The 18,142-nt window shown below is 37.9% G+C and overlaps 1 long non-coding RNA gene across 1 annotated transcript in view; it reads right to left on the bottom strand.

Moving 5' to 3' along the window:
- LOC141569643 (uncharacterized) overlaps positions 1-18,142 on the bottom strand; it is a 166,420-nt gene that overhangs the window by 21,933 nt on the left and 126,345 nt on the right. The gene's annotated exons all lie outside the window — the stretch shown is intronic.

Raw genomic sequence — 18,142 nt, forward strand, 5'->3', positions numbered from 1 at the left:
TCTCAGTGTGGATTTCTTATATAATCATATCAGCGTTCACCTCTGGACCTTTGAGGCAAAAATGGAGACACTTCAAAAGAATGCCTCAAGAGTAGAAAACCAAATTGGTTTGGGGTTATTTTCTGGAATAAAGATCAATAAGCTACCTGCTAATATTGCCTATGAGAGTGGTATTTTTCTAAACTGCAGGTTGCCACTCATTTAGTAGGTCATAGTATCAATTTACTGACCAACATTTGGTAAAACAAAAGAATAAAAAAGAAAATCGTGAGGCATTCTATGTAGTGTTTTGTGAAACTTGATAATATTTATCTCTGTATACATACATACACAAATATGTCTATATGTGTATATACTAGCACACAGTGTAAAACATCATTCTGACTGTTGGTGGCAGTAAAAAAGATTTGAAAGCCATTGGTTTGGAAAAGTGTTATAAAATATTATCACTGCTAGTAATAATTTTATATTTAGTTTTCACATTCACTTTTCTCCTTCTTTCTTTTCCAGTTTTGAAGCAGTGGTTAAAAACAAACAAACAAACAAAAGAAACAAATAGTGGTGTATGTGTGGAGGAGTTGGGGAAGAGTGCTGGTGGGGATGGGTTTCTGGGTTTATTTGTGCTACAGTAAAAGAGCCAAGGTAATATTGTCATCTGTTGAACAAGAGGCTATCATGGTGGTGCTGGTGGGTTTGTTGGGAATTCAAGATTTCTTTTGGGTTGCAGAGGCAACTCCACATGTGACTGAGGACACACAATTTTAAAACTGGCTCCCAGAGGTCATTTTATCCTTCCCACCCTGAAACAGGAATTCCTTCTGCACCTGCTCTCACCACAAACTAGGAAAGGTAGTAAGGGTTTTTATTTGTTATTGCTGCTGTTATAAAATCTATTTCTTAAAATAGATTATAAAAAGATAACCTTTGGAGAGTCATACTTCACTGTATGAATATATTTTAAGTTATTAACTGGAATGGAATTTCCCAGAACTCAAACTTTATGGTTTGTAATGGAAATTTTGAAAAACTTTAGACCAAAATAACTAGGAACTATTTTCCTCTCCAGAAAAGGAGCCGAAACAGAACAGAATAGTTCAGTCATAGATGAAAATATTGTTGTGTTCTCACAGTGATCCATTCACTGCTGTTTGCAAGCAAATCCTCTAGAGAACAAAACAAGTCAACAACACAATGTTCCCAAGCACTTTCCTCTGAACAGAGATCTTGGGTTTATATGCTCAAAACACACACACACACACACACACACACACACACACACACACACACACACAAAGTTAATTCCTACAGGGCACTTATGGAGCCCAGAAAAATGGTATAAAGTCTAAAGATCACCAGTGCATTAGTCTCAGTGTGTTTTCCATTAGTCGGCACAATCCCAGCTCTAGCACAAAGCACTATGTTTACAGAGCACTTTATCATAAGGTGCTTCCCTTACCTCCAGGTCCATTTTTGGGGCTTTGCCATTGGCTATATGCCTCCCTCCTTTACTCTTTCTTTTATCTCCTACCTAGTTGTTCCCCCCCCACCCCCACTTTAAAGAGATGAAGAAATGTTGGGGAGAAATGCTTTGCCCTTTGCAGAATTTCATTCCCATGCATTTCCCTGTGTGAGGCCCCAGGCAAGCCCCGTAGTCAGGGGCTGCTGTGCTGAGCTCCCATCACTGGCGCTTTGGTCTGCTCTGAGATTTCAACCAGCTGGGTCCCAGCTCCTGCCTCCTTAGCACGTCCCTCTGTTGAAACCCCTGAATCTTTCCTTGCTCCATCCTCAGACCAACGTGAATGGAAGGCAGTAGATACTCAGGCTGTAATAGACTAACACGTCGGCTTGGCACCAAAGCACATTTACTTCTTGTCTTATTCTAGATCCTGTTCCAGTAAGGGGACTCTTACCATGTCCCCAAGCAACAGTCCTTTATGATCTTTCTCACTGGGCTTCTGTGTGGCTCCTCATCTCATTCTAGTGTACTGCTTAGAATTGTCCCAGCCCAATCAGCCTAAGGTGACCAAGAGCAAACTCGTCTGGCATAATCAGGCTTACTGATCCAACACAAGCAAGGAAACTGCAACCAGAGCAACCTTGGGTGTCTCAACAAAGGAAAAGATAGAACTACTACAGGATTTGGGGAAAGGGTGGAATTTAGGTGCTATTTAAACGAAGCAGTGTTTGGGAGGCTCAAAGCAAAATGGGCTGTACCTAAAGGGGTCAACATCAGGTTTGGACTGTGAAGTAGACCCAGGCTCCTTTATCTTTTGAAAGTGCAAAGTTTAGATGGATGTGGACTGTGGTAGCCAGAGAGCCCTTATCTGAATTTCTGCCTCTGGCTTGTACATTGAAAATGATCTGTTTCAAAGTGCCTTAGACCCTCTAGGCAAGAGTGGGGTGTTTTATCTTTACTGATATCATTTTAAACAACAAAATCTCTGATAGTCTATAATTTTAGACAATAAAGTTTCTCAATGATTAATAAAGCACGAGTCATTCAAACTAGGGAGTTGTTATGACACTTTACGACTTCACAGTCCGTTTTCTGTTAAATTTTATTATTTTCTGTTAAATTTGTAGCTGGCTGTTAGTCCAGTCTGATAAAGTGGGTAGAATTTTACTGTTTCAGTATGAGCTCATTTCTTACTTTCTTGGGAGGTATGTTTCTGCTAAAACCAAGACGCTTATCGTGCTAGTCCTTTTCCCCAATGCCTGCCTGCTCTTTAAATAATGCCCATTCCTGATCACCACCTGTTGGACTTGGCATCAGTTCCCATGATTCCTTTTTTTTTTATTGATTACTTTCTATACTCTGAATACACATTATTTCCTGTCAGTCCCAGTGTTTTGCAAACTGATTTCCCTGTTTATAACTTGCAGCATGGTATAACTTCTCCACTGGCATTTCTCACCTGTTTCATGTAGATGAGGAGGTCCCTGTTCTGTCTCCTTTCTGTCTATTCCATTCTGCTACTAGCAGCCCATCCTAATTGGTTAAGTTCTGGTAGTTAAGAGTTTCTACATTGTACTCGAGTCCTCTTCTAAATTCAGGATGTTGTGCCCTAACTTCGTAGATGTTTTCTTTCCCAGGAGTCTCTCTGTCTCTGGGTTTCTGAAGTTTGCTGACATATTTCTTCTCACATTTTGGGTTTGTTAGAAGGACAGCTAAAAGCTGGACGTTTATAACTTGTTCTGGGTTTCTTCTTTTGGTAAAAGTCAAATTTTCACCTGACATTATCTGCCAGTTGTTGGTACTGAATTTCATTTTTAAGAATGTAAATGAGAAATGTAGCCATTTTGTTCAACCAAGGAATCTTATCCCAGTACTCTTTTCCATTCTGACTAGACTCAGGATAAACAAGATAAGCAAAGAACACCACAAAAATGAACAATCAGAAACAATCAGGAAAAGGAATCGACAATATTTTTCATGGCTCTACACTTTAGAAACAGAAAGACTCCCTTCTTGAAGTAAAATGGCCATTGATAAGTAAAATTATCAGATAGGTAAACAACAATTCAATAACGTTTTGTATAATAAATTTAGTCACACGTTTTCTTCCTCGCTTCACTTATCTATTTTTAGAGGAGTGTTTGATGGAGAAATGTCCCAATCCAGAATGTCTTTGACTAGAGCTTTGGCAATACCATTGCCAATTCTGACCTGTTAGAGCTCTTGAAATCATTTTATTAACATACAGATGTTTACAGTATTTATATCAATGCCAATCAAAGTGTAAGGTGGCATAGTTACAGCTGGTAAATGGTTTGTTTGGAAGTACAGAAATTGAAAATAAGCATTTATAATTTTTATAGCAACTTGACATTGCCATGAAATCTAAGTATGATCATTTTTCTAATAATTCATTTTCATTGTATTTATATAAACAGAAATCCAGAAAACATATGTGGGAATGGATACTAAGGGTATGGGATAATGGTGGAAAGAACATAAAATTGGATAAGGCCAAATTTATTGAGATGGGCTCACTAAGCAAGATTCTGCATTTAATGTTGCAACTTGGGGCTTTAGAAAGTGTTCTAAGAGTTTGATTGATTGGTTGATTGACTGAAACATAGACCTAAAGGTGGCTTAAAGTGAATGGACTAGAAATGCTTGACCTCTTTGGTTTAGTGTAGTGGAAGGGATTCAGAGACAGGGAGATTGGCATGTTGGAGTGGATTTGCCATTTAAGACCTACTCACCTACACTGGAAGGGACCATAAGATACAGCTTTCATCAATACTTTGAGAAATAAATTTTTGAGGGGAACCCTAGCATCACTGAAGAGCTCTATGATTGCTCTTCTCTGTAGGCCATGCCTGACAGTAGGAATCATAGCTATTCAACTTGAAAACCTAAATGCGATAAGGGTAATTGGATCTCGGGGTGGCAGGGCCCAAGTGGTGACACTCAACTGCCAAAGACAAGTTGGGTGTGGTTACCCTAATGGAGAGCAGAGTCAAAACAGTAATCAGAATAGTCTGACTTGCACAGAACTATGGCATTGGCTAGTTAATCATGGTGTCTCTAGAAGTGAAATAGATGGTGAGCTTACTAAATTCTATATCAAGTGAACAAAGGTCTAACTTAAATAATAAAAACAGAGAGGTATAGATCCTCTGTCAAATTCCCAGACTTGAGACAGTATAGAGACCCAGAACTCCTTGAAGGGAAGAGCATTTCCACTTGAAGAAAAACCCTAGTATACTACTGAAATTTATGCCATTAATCTTTCTCCCAACTTTCCCCAAAAGGACCCATGGCCTTTCACTAGGGTAACTGTACATCATTGGGGAAAAAGAAATAATCAGACCTGTGGGAACTACTGGACACTGGCTCTGAATTGACAATAATTCCAGGGGACCCAAAATATCTCTGTGGCCCACCAGAAAGAATAGGGGCTTATGGAAATCAAGAGATCAATGGAGTTTTAGTTCAGGTGCATCTCACAGTGGGTTCAATGGGTCCTCAAACCCATCCTGTGGTTATTTCCTCAGTTGCAGAATGCATAATTAGAGTAGATATACTTAGCAGCTAGCAGAATACACTCACTGATTTCCTGCCCTGTGGAGTGAGGACTACTATGGTGAGAAAGGCCAAGTGGAAGCATCAGAACTGACTCTACCTAGGGAAATCGTAAATCAAAAGCGATACTGCATTCCTGGAGGGCTTACAGAGATTAGCACCACCATCAGGGACTTGAAAGATTTAACGGTAGTGATTCACACCCCATCCCCATTGAACTCTTCTATTTGGCCTGAGCAGAAGACAGATGGATCTTGGAGAATGACAGTGGATTATTGTCAATTTAACCAGGTGGCGACTCCTATTGCAACTGCTTGAGCAAATTAACACATCCACTGGTACCTGGTATGCAGCATTGCTCTGGCAAATGTCTTTTCCTCCATCTCTGTCCATAAAGACAACCAAAAGCAGTTTCCTTTCAGCTGGCAAGACCAGCAATGCACATTCACTTCCCACCTTCATTATACATATCAACTCTCCAGCCCTATGTCATAATTTAGTTTGCAGGGATCTTGATTGCCTTTCCATTTTCAAAGATATCACACTGGTTCAGTACATTTATGAGTTGATGACATTTTGCTTATTGGACACAGTGAGCAAAAAGTACCAATTGCTCTAGATTCATTGGAAAGACGTTTGTGTGTTAGAGAGTGGAAAATAAATCTTACGAAAATTCAGGGGCCTTTTACCTCAGTGGAATTTCCAGTGGTTCAGTGGTGTGTGGCATGTTGAGATATCCACTCTAAGATGAAAGATAAGTTGTTGCATCTGGCCCTTCTATAACCAAGAAAAAGACACAATGCCTAGTGCGTCTCTTTGGATTCTGGAGGTAATATATTCCTCATTTAATGTGTTACTCCAGCCCATGTACGGAGGGACCCAAAAAGCTGATAGTTTTCAGTGGGGTTAAGAATAAGAGAAGACTCTTCGCCAGGTGCCGGTTATTGTACAAGCGGCTCTCCCACTTGGGCCGTATGATCCAGCAGATCCAGTGGAGTTTAAACTGTCAGTGGCAGATAGGGCTGCTGTTTGGAGCTCTTGGGAGGTCCTTGTAGGTGAATTGCAGCATAAGCCTTTATGATTTTGTTGCAAGGCACTGCCATCATCTGCAGATAACTCCCTCCTTTTGACAAACAGCTCTTGGCCTGTTGCTGGGCCTTTGTAGAGACTGAGCACTTGACCATGAGTCGTTACCATGTGACCTGAGCTTCCTATCATGAACTGGGTGTTATCACAAAGTTAGGCGTGCACTGCAAATGGAAGTGATGTATACGTGATTGGGCCTGAGCCCTGAAGGCACACGTGACTTACATGAAGAAGTGGTCCGAATGTCCAAGGTCCCTATTCCTGCTATACTGTCTTCTCTTTCCCTGCCTGTACCTATAACCTCACGAGGCGTGCCATATAATCAGCTGACAGAGGAAAAGAAGACTCCGGCCTGGTTTACAGATGGTTCTGCAGAATATGCAGACACCTCCCAAAGGTGGACAGCTGCAGTACTACAACCTCTGACTGGGATATCCCTTAAGGACAGCAGTGAAGGCAAATCTTTCCAATGGGCAAGACTGTGGGCAGTGAACCTGCTTGTTCACTTTGCTTGGAAGGAGATAAAGGCAGGCATGTAGCTATATACTAATTGATGGGCTGTGGCCCATCCATGGTCAGGGACTTGGAAAGAACATGATTGGAAAATTAGTGAAAATAAAATTTGGGGAAGAAATTTGTAGGTAGATCTCTCTGAGTGGGCAAAAAACATGAAGATATTTGTGTCCTGTGTGAATGCTTACCAAACAGTGGCCTCAGCACAAGAGGATTTTAATAATCAAGAAGATGGGATGACCTGTTCTGTGGATACCAGTCAGCCTCTTTCCCCAGCTACCCTTGTCATTGCCCACGGTCTCATGAAAAAAATAACCATGGTGGCAGCGATGGAGATTATGCCTAAGCTCAGCAACGTGGACTCCCACTCACCAAGGCCAGCCTGGCTATTGCCACTACTAAGTGCCTAATCTACCAGCATCAGAGACTAACACTGAGCCCCCCACTTAACACCATTCCCCCTGGGTGATCAGCCAGCTTTCTAGTGGCAGGTTGATTACATTGGACTGTTTCCATCATGGAAGGAACAGTATTTTGATCTTACTAGAATAGGCACTTACTCTGGATATTGAATTACCTTTTCTGCATGTAGTGCTTCTGCCCAAACTATCATCTGTAGATTTACAGAATGTCTTATCCACTGTCATAGTATTCTACACAGCACTACTTCTGATCAAGGAACTCAGCTCACAGAAAAGAAGTCAGCTCACAGCTCAGGCTCATGGAATTCACTGATCTTGCCCTGTTCCCCACTGTCCTGAAGTAGCTGGCTTGATAGAATGGTGTGGGGACAGAGCCAGGAGTAGTTTCCAGGCTCTCGGCCTCACGTGGAAAGGTGCTGGCTCTGGTAGTAAATGGCCATCAACTGTGATTGAATGGCCACCATCTGTGGCTAGTTTGCCATCAGCTGTTACCAGTGAGCCATTGGGCACTAATATAACTGCCATGGCTAGGCTAGCAGAAAATGGGGGCTAGCAAGAAGATGGTGGCTGAGGTAGCAAGCGCAGATTGCAGTTAGCAAGGGGTTGGTTGGTTGGCAGACAAGCAGACGGCAGGCTGCAGATTGTGTGGCTCCTGCTTCCTGTGTCTCCAAACCAGCCGCCAATGAGAATATAGTGGTATGACTCCCTTTTCTGTGGTTCAGTGGGTGTTCCTTTTTGGCCTCACTGTATCCTGCGTTCTGGCGCGGGGAATGGGACCAGAGACCCCGCATAACACCCTGCATGACAAATGGTAAAACGGCCTTTTGAAGATTCAGTTACAGTGCTGGCCACGTGGCAGTACTGTGCAGGGCTAGGGCAAGGTTTTGCATATGCTCTGAATCAGTGTCCAATATATGGAGCGTTATCTATGATAGCCAGTATTCATGAGTCTGGGAATCAAGGGGTGGGAATGGGAGTGGCACCACTCACTGTTACCCCATGACCCACTAGCAATTTCTTTTGCCTCCTATTCTAGTGACTTGATGCTTTTCTGGCCTAGAGGTCTTAGTTCTGGAGGGAGAAACATGTCCATCAGGAGACACAACTGGAAGTTAACACTGCCATCTGGCCACGTGGAGCTCCTTAAGTCTCTCAAATGACAGGTAAAGAAGAGCATTATGGTGTGGCCTTGGGTAACTGATCCTAATTACTCCACAAAAGTTGAATTATTACTCCACAATGGAGTTAAGAAAGAATATGTCGGGAATACAAGATATATATTAGGGTGTCTCTTCGTATTACCATGTCCTGTGATGAAGGTCAATGGAAAACTACAACCACTCAATCCAGGCAAGACTAAAAATGTCCCAGACCCTTAAGAAATGAAGGTTTGGATGACCCCACTAGGTAAAAACCACAACCAGCTGAGGTGCTGAAGGCAAAAGGAACACAGAATGGGTAGTAGAAGAAGGTAGTTATAAATACCAGTTATGACCACACAACCAGTTACAGAAAAAAAGACTGTAATGGCCAGGAGTACTTCTTCTTATTTTGTTATGAGTACATGTGTGCATGTGTGTATAACTTCTTTGTTTTCTTTCCTTTCTTATTCCCTTATTATGTAACATAAGATGTATTTACTTTATGTCTTTATTTATGTATTGTTAATTTTACATCATGGGGCTTCTCAGCTTCCATAATCATGTGAGCCTATTCCTATTATATAAATATATAGATATAGAGATAGATACAGATATAAATATAAATATAAATATTTATGTATTTATCCCACTGGTTCTGGCAAACCCTCAGTAATATAATAGGTGGCAAGGAGGGAATTCTGAGTAAGATGAATCACTGATGAGAAGCAGAATGCATTGAGGGGTGCAATGAATAGATGAGTATGACTGAAGCGTAGGATTCACAGAGAAGTTATGAGAAAAGAAGATGAGATGAGGAAATAAGAAGGAAACATTGTAGGGAAGTGCTGGTTTCTTTATTTCTACTATTCTATTTTTAACCTAAAAAACAGCACTTTCAAATGGTTCAACTTAAGTACCAATAAATACAATGTTGGACAAACCTATTCATTCCTTTAAATTATGCAAAGAAAGAAATATTACCTTTTTGCAAAGTGCCTAATAGGGGTCTGCCAGGCCCTAATGATATTAACAGACAATAAAAAGTTAAGTTATTAGGGGCACCTAGAGAAAGAAGAGAAGAGGAAATTGAAGAGTAGAACAAAATGCAAAATGTTAAATCGTTGAAATTAATTCATTAGGGGAGAAGTAGCATTAGGTTAGATTAGTGGAAATAGGATTAGAAAATATATTAAAACAAGCACATAGATCACAACTAATATTTATGTAATTTTTATGTGCTCAGGAAAGGAACCTAGCAGACTAATAGGTGTTCTATTCGTAAAGAAGGAACAGAATTTGGGGGCCTACAATTAATGGGAATATAGGAAAGCTTTGGGAAGATTAGCAATTAGAGATGTTTGTAGTGAACCCAGACATCTCTAATTTGGTTCATGGGGATTCTTAAACATATAGATCAAATCAAAGACTGAGGACATGATAATATCACATGAAACTTAATGCATATCTAAGTGAAATGTTTATCTATGTAATAATTACTATTGTCAAAGGTGTTAGTGATTATCATACTCCAGCTCATCAGCTTCAAATACCTCAGACTGACAAAACACAGTTGATGTAACTGCTAGACAAGCCAAAAATCCATTTCATTACCACCTTTCTTATTATCTTTTGTCATGTTGATGGTGCATTTGATGAATATTTTTGTACATATAGATGAGATTTAAAGAAATATATGTGTAATCTGGTATGCCAAAATTACATATTTTATTAGCAAAGTGAAATAACCATGAGGGAAAGTGAAGTAACCATGAGTAAAGTAAGAATAAAGCATTTGGGACAACATATTATCCATTATGTATATTTGTATCCAGAATCAAAATTATATGCTTGGCATTCCATGGAATCAGATGCTTTGACATCATCACTTTGTACATATTATTAGATGTTGTTAATGAACGTTTTCCCACATCTCCGTCCTGATGCCACCAGTCTGTAACTGACAGTAAGATGCATCTTAAAGGACTTTTACTTTCAGATTGAGCTACTCTTTTCCAGACCAATATCTTTCCTTTCACAAATTCAGAATTGATTCTTTTGGAATCCTTTCACTGGCCTATGGAGGGTTATAGAAAGTAGAACAACTTTGAGGACTAATGTCACAATCTATTCTAAGTATTATTTTTGGTTGGCAAAGAAAAATGAGGGGCATGATGTCCTCAGTGCTATCCATTTTTATTCTACTGCCAATTTTCTCCAAGATCAGAACATTCTGAGGTCTCCAGATTGGAAAAGAATCAATTTCTGTGGCACACTGAAATTAATCTTTTTCAAAATACTAAGTTGTGGTATTGTAAATTCTGAAACAGTCTTTAAATAGCCAGCTGCAATGGTTCAATGTTATTACAAATAGAAAAATTAAAAAAAAAAAATTATCTACTCCCAAGCCTCAAAACAAATCATTAATTTAAATTTCATTATGGAGAAAAGATAAAAAATGTTTTTAAGAACTCAAAAAATTTTGATATAAAAAATGTACAAACATTTGCTTATTTAAGATTAGAATGGTGAAATTGTATCATGAGCTATTCTTAATGATCATACTCAATATTAATTTTTAAAAACAGAAACTTTATATTAAAGATTCTTTACTATGAAATATAATACACATACCCCAAAGCATGAAACAACTGTACAACTTTAACAAACCTTATAAAGCAAATGTTTGTGTAGCCACCAAGTAGAGGTTTTTAATATTGTTTTGTTTTTGGTATTATTATAAATGCATAAACTCATGGATGTAAACATTTGATGTGTGACATTAGTTTTAAAAAATCATATTTAAAAACTTTTATTGTAAAAATAAATGAAGATATAGAAAACTCCAGAAAAGGAAAGCAAGAATTAAAACTATCACTATTTTCAGATAGCATAATACTATATGTAGAAAACGCTAAGGAATCCACCAAAAAAACCCCAATAGAATTAATAAATAATTCAGTAAAGTAATAGGATACAAAATTAATATACAGAAATTAATTGCTTTCTATACAGTAATCATGATCAGAAGGAGAAATTTAAAAAAAACAGTCTCATTTACAATTGCATCGTAAAGAATAAAATACCTAGAAATAAATTAAACCAAGGAGGTAAAAGACCTGTACTCTCAAAACTATAAGACATTGAAGAAAGAAACTGAAGAGCACACACATAAATGAAAGGATATGCTGGGCTCATGGATTGGAAGGATTAATATTGCTAAAATGTCCATACCACCCAAAGCAATCTATAGGTTCAATGCAATCCCTATCAAAATACCAATGGCATTCTTCTCAAAACTAGAACAAATAATCCTAAAATTTACATGGAATCACAAAAGACTACAAATAGCCAAAGCAATCTTGAGAAAGAACAAAGTTGGAGGTATCATGCTCCCTGATTTCAAACTATATTACAAAACTATAATAATTAAAACAACATGGTACTGGCACAAAAACAGACACATAGATCAGTGGAACAGAATAGAAAGCCCAGAACTAAACTCACACCTATATGATCAATTAACCTATGACAAAGGAGGCAAGAATATACAATGGAGGAATGACTGTCTCTTCAATAAGTGGTGTTGGGAAAATTGGACAGATACATGGAAAAAAAAAAAAAGAAAGAAAGAAAGAAAAGAAAAGAAATTGGAGCACTCTCTTATAGAGTGTACAAAAATAAACTCAAAATGCATTAAAGACCGAAATGTAAGACCTGAAGCCATAAAACTTTTACAAGAAAATATAGGTAGCAAACTATCTGGCATCAGTCTTAGTAATATCTTTTTAGCTATGTCCCCTTGAGCAAGGGAAACAAAAGCAAAAGTAAACATGAGATTTCATCAAATTAAAAATCTTCTCTACAGCGAAGGGAAGGAAACCATCTACAAAACAAAAAGGCAACCTACTGAATGGGAGAATATATTCACAAATGATATATTCAATAAGGGGTTGATATCCAAACTATATAAGGAACTCACTCAACCCAATAACAAATAAATAAATAAATAAATAAATAAATAAATCGATCAAAAAATGAGCAGAGGACATGAAGAGAGATTTTGTTAAGATATACAAATAGCCAAAAGACATATGAAAATATACTCAACATCACTAATCATCAGGGAAATACAAATCAAAACCACAAATGAGATACCCCCTCATACCTGTCAGAATGGATATCATCAAATAAATCAACAAATAATATGTGTTGGTGAGGATGGGGAGAAAAGGGAACCCTTGTGCACTGTTGGGGGAATGTAAATTGGTGCATCCACTATGTAAAACAGTATGGATTTTCCTTAAAAAACTAAAAATAGATCTACCATACAGCCCAGAAATTCCACTTCTGGGTGTTTGTCCGTAGGAAATGAAAACACTAATTTGAAAAGATATATACAGCCCTATGTTTATTGCAGCATTACTTACAAGAGCGAAGATCTGGAAGCAACCTAGGTGTCCATCAATAGATGAGTGGATAAAGAAGATGTGCATAAAAAAAACAAATAATTCATAAATAAACAAAAAAGAATGAAATCTTGCCATTTGCAACAACATGGATAGACTTAGAAGGTATTATGCTAAGTGAAATAGACACAGAAAGCAAATACCATATGGTTTCAATTATATGTGGAATCTGAAAAAACAAATGAAGAAGCAAAACAAAACAAAAACAGACTTACAGAAACAGAGATCAAACTGATGGCTGCCAGAGAGGAGGGGGTTTGCAGGATGGGAGGAAAAGGTGAAGGGGAATATAGTCAATATTGTGATAACTTTGCACAGTGACAGTCAATTACTAGACTTAGGTGGTGGTCATATTTTAAGGTGTATAAATGTCGAGTCACTATACTGTACACCTGAAATTAATATTATATACCAACTATACTTAAATCAAAAAAGAAAACTCCGCAAAATGAATCTATAGCTTAATGAATTATTATAAAGTGGATGCTCTTGTAACTACCATCTAGGTCAAGAAATAGAATGTTGCCAGTAATTCCAGAAGCCCCTCAGGTGTTCCATTCCAACTAAACACTCTTCTTCGTCCCAAAAAGTAACACTGAATTCTACAGATATCACTTCCTTGATTTTCTTTATAATGTATCACCCAATTGTGCAAGCCTAAAACTATAATCCAGTCTTGTCCGTTTAAAAAAAGACTGCTATGTATTTTAAGTCTCAAAAGCATTTAAATTACATGTCCATTTCTTTTCTTTCTTTCCTAATACTGTAATTTGTCTGTTGAAGGACCTGAGCTATTTGAATTGTAGTTTCCCATAGTCTAAATTTTACTGATTACACACATGGTGCAATTCCAAATACTTCTCTGCTGTCTGTATTTCCTGCAACTTGGTAGCTGGATCCAGAAGTTTGATTGCCTTGGGTTTGATCTGTTGGGCCAACTATAGGTGATATTGTATTCTTTTGTCAGGAAGCACATTGTTTGGTTGTCTCTCTTTTTGTGAGCCATTGATATGCAATGCCCAGACTGTTTAATTCATTAGGGATTGCAAAATGGAAAGTCTATTGTTTCCTTTTATTTTTTATTTATTTACTTATTTTTATTAGTTTCAGGTGTACAGAACAACATAGTGATTAGACATTTATGTAAATCACAAAGTGATAATCCCAATAAGTCTATTACCCATCTGATACTGTACACAGTTATTAGAATATTATTGACTATATTCCCTATATTGTACTATATATCCCCATGAATATTTTTAAAATTATAGGTGACATTCAATATTATTTTATATTAGTTTCAGGTGTGTAGCATAGTGGTTAGACATTTATATAATCTATGAAGTGATTTCCCCAATAAGTCTAGTACCCATCTGACACTATAGTTTTTACAATATTATTGACTATATTCCCCATACTGTATTTTACATCCCTGTGACTCTTTTGTGACTACCAATTTGTACTTCTTGATCCCTTCACTTTTGTCACCCAGCTCCCTACCCCACTCTCATCTAGTAACCATCAGTTTATTCTCTATCATTTCCTTTTCATTCATCAACTGGAACACTTTTATAAAGGTATGATTCCCTTCATCTCCAATTTGGTTCAGTTTGTTTAGGGCTGGAAAAATGCCTTATTCTTTCCATTTACTTACAAGTTTTTTACATAATGAATTGGCTCCCTGTCATTATCCCAGAATGACCAGTTAGAGTCTTATTTTATTTTTGTTAATATTAAATTAACTCATGGATTTAAAATTATTTGACAGGTTTCAGTCTGTCACAATTATGCTCTATTTTACAGATTATATTGTTCCATCTTTGGCTAGTGGAGTGCTATCCAAGTTGGTTCCTGAGTCCCTTTGACAGAATTCTAATAGTCTTTGATAGCTCTCTTGCAATCTGGTATGACAAGATATTCCAGACTCATCTTTCTTGCCACAGACCTAGAATCAACTAAATCCCCAAGAGGCCCTAGATGCTAGGCTGCAATTTGGATTCTAGAGCCACTAATTACTACTGTGCTGTCTTTGTTTTTAGGTGTCTATAGGGACAGAGCTAAGATATACATGTGTATGCGTGTACATGTGTGTGTTTATAGATAATAACTGTGTATATTCTAATTCTTTCACTTAAATTCAGGATTGCAGGATTTCTTCCTTATCCTCTTCTGTATCAAATCTGTATCTCCTTTCTTCCACACCGAGAATCCTGACTATCAAGGACACATTGGTAGAAAGAAATTGAATAATTTATTATTACTAATTTACTTTATCTCACATTACACAAACAACATTTTCAGAATGACAGCGATATTATCATCACTAATATAATTATTGAGAACATTTGAAATTCTTTTAGCATATGTGTTCTTTAATCTCCCCACCTTTTAAAAAGTTATGATATATCTATGCTAATATATAACCATTATACATTAACTCTTTCTTTTAGCCTCATTTAATTTTATTTCTATAAGTAACTATATGTTTAATGCTTACCACCTGTTCTTAGGATAATGTCTCTCTAGTCATTTTGGTATCTGAGCTTATTTTCTGGTAGAGTCTCCAGAAGGGTTTCAAGGAAACAATATTCCCTGAGTTATTGCATGTTGATAATAGTTTGTTTGAGAAACTTTATACTTGAAAGTCAGTTTTGCATACTATAATATTCTTGGTTCACATTTTCTTATCCCGAATGTCTTAAATATGTTATTCCATTTTCTTGTGGTATAAAGCATTGCCATCAAAGAGTCTTATGATAATCTACTTTCCTTTCCCTTATAAGTCACTTTCTGGTTTTGCCTAGAAGCCCAAAGGACTTTTTTCTTTATCTTTAAAGTCCAGTAATTTTATGAGAATGTCTGAGTGATGGTCATTCTGGGCTGATATTCTTAGATACATGATGTGCTGTTCCAATAGGAGTTTTAAATCCTTTTTTTAATTCAGAGAAATTTTCTCGAATTATAAATGTTGTTTGATTATTTTATTTTATTAGTATTTCTGCTCTTCCCTCACTTTTGCTAGCTTTTCAGAGCTCCGATTATCTGTAATTTGGATCTCTTCTGCTCATCTTCAGTATAAGTCACTTGCTACTAAATACTTTTTCTCTTGTCCTTCATTACTTTTAAATTTAAAACATTTTCCCTTTATTTTATTTTACTTTTCTTGTGCTTTCTAGCTCTTTTAAGGAATTTTTGCATTTGTGTTTATTCCCTCTCCTGTTCCTTGTAGGTTAGCCTTCATTTCCAAAGTAATATTTTCTTTTATTTCATGTTTTTTCCCCAATTTCTGATACTTCATTTCTGAGTTATGCTAACTTTTATTTATGTTGTTTTCTCATCTATTGTGTCATTTTGTTAATGTCTTTCTGCTCTTTTAAAAATAGAAGATACGATTTTAATGTATTCTCCGCATGCTCTCATTGTCTATAAGGTTGGATGTTTTTCTGCTTCTATGGGATTTAAACTTTGTAGGTTTTTTGCTCTTTGTTTAATATAAAATTGGATTTTTTGAACTTTTGGAAGGAGACAAGGCTCAGGATAGCTTTTATACAGTTCCCTCTTCTGCTATTTTCATGCTATGTTAAAAAAAAAAAAAATAGCAGCTTGCTGTCTAAGATTTCCGGGATCCATCCTCCTCTTCCACACTTACATTTTCCTCCTCTATTGTACCTATTCTGTACAATTTGTATTCCACTCCCAGACGTTTCTCCTCTGTATGAGTCTCTCTTGGAAGGCAGCTGTGGTGGCTGTTTGGAGAATTCTCAGGGGCTACACTGCTCCAGATCCTGCAGATTTTATAATGTGCCACTGGCACCTACCAGCAATAATTATCGACTGCTTTGGAGTCCTCCTGTTCTCAGGTCCGTCAGATGTCCTGCTGCTCCCCGCTCTTCACTCCCGCAGAGATGATGCTGTAGATCCTGTGGCAGTTGGTGGTTTGTACTCAGTCACTTTGTTTGGAGTTTGAGGGTGTAACCTGTCATGTAGTGTGGTAACCAGTCTCCCAAATGCTTTCCTCTGCTCCCTGTATATTCATTCTGCTCTTCACATCCAAAGGTAGGGGCTATTTCTGAATATGGGATGGCCCGTGACTGACTTGGCCAGTACAATGTGGAGGAAGTGACATTTTGTGAAGCCCTGGGATCCCAGCCAGCCACCATGTAAGAAGGCCAAACTACAAGGAGAGGCCCCGCGAAGGAGAATTGAAATGCTCATAATAATGGCACTATCTCAGCTCACAGGTAACAACCATATAAAAGAACAATTTTGAATATTCTATTCCAGTTGAATCCCCAGATAACTGTAGCTTCAGTTATAAGAGATAATAAAATGGTCATTGTTTTAAGATACAAAGTATTGGAGTGGCTTTTAATACAGCAATAGGTAACTAAAACATTTAGTTTGCTATAAATGTTGTCCATGGTGTATAGTTTTGTTACCAAGTTGCTTTATCTGTTTTTATGTGAGGAGTTGGAGAGATTCTCAAACAGTGACTTGTATGTAACACCATCTGCCAAAATCTTCCCAGAATGTGCTCTGACATAAGATTATAAGGTTCTTGGGGGCCGGCCTGTTGGCTCAGGCGGTTAGAGCTCCACGCTCCTAACTCCGAAGGCTGCCAGTTCAATTCCCACATGGGCCAGTGGGCTCCCAACCACAAGGTTGCCAGTTCAATTCCTGGAGTCCTGCAAGGGATGGTGGGCAGCACCCCCTGCAACTAAGATTGAACACAGCACCTTGAGCTGAGCTGCCACTGAGCTCCCGGGTGGCTCAGTTGGCTGGAGCGCGTCCTCTCAACCACAAGGTTGCCGGTTTGACTCCGGCAAGGGATGGTGGGCTGTGCCCCCTGCAACTAGCAATGGCAACTGGACCTGGAGCTGAGCTGCGCCCTCCACAACTAAGACGAAAAAGACAACAACTTGAAGCTGAATGGCACCCTCCACAACTAAGATTGAAAGGACAACAACTTGACTTGGAAAAAGTCCTGGAAGTACACGCTGTTCCCCAATAAAGTCCTGTTCCCCTTCCCCAATGAAAAACGAAAAAAAAACCTTTAAAAAAATTATAAGTTTCTTCAGTGATAGAAACCACCAGGAAGTGTAATTCAGAAGCAGAACAGAACATAGGCAATTTATATCTTACCCATATAATCTTTGGTTTTCTAAGCCCTACATGAAAATATACCTCCCCTCATTTTGTGCTCCCTAATTCCCTGCAGTTCACATTGAATAAGAATCCATATATTTGATATGAGTTTCCTAGACAAAGTTAGGCACCCAAGTTCTCTAGAACCAGGTTGTTAGGAGATCAAATACAATTTCCAACAATTATAAAACTTGCAAAAAAGTCAGAGTGAGTCATGTGGGTACTACAGGCAAGCTAATAATTTGGCCCATTTTAAAACCAATCCATTCAGTCATTCATAAAAGTACTTACTGAGTGCTTATTATGACTCAGAAACCGTTCTAGGTATTAGGACAC

The sequence above is a fragment of the Rhinolophus sinicus genome, chromosome 1, assembly GCF_057876585.1.
Source record: "Rhinolophus sinicus isolate RSI-liver-muscle chromosome 1, RSI-T2T, whole genome shotgun sequence".
NCBI classification, from domain to species: Eukaryota; Metazoa; Chordata; class Mammalia; order Chiroptera; family Rhinolophidae; genus Rhinolophus; species Rhinolophus sinicus.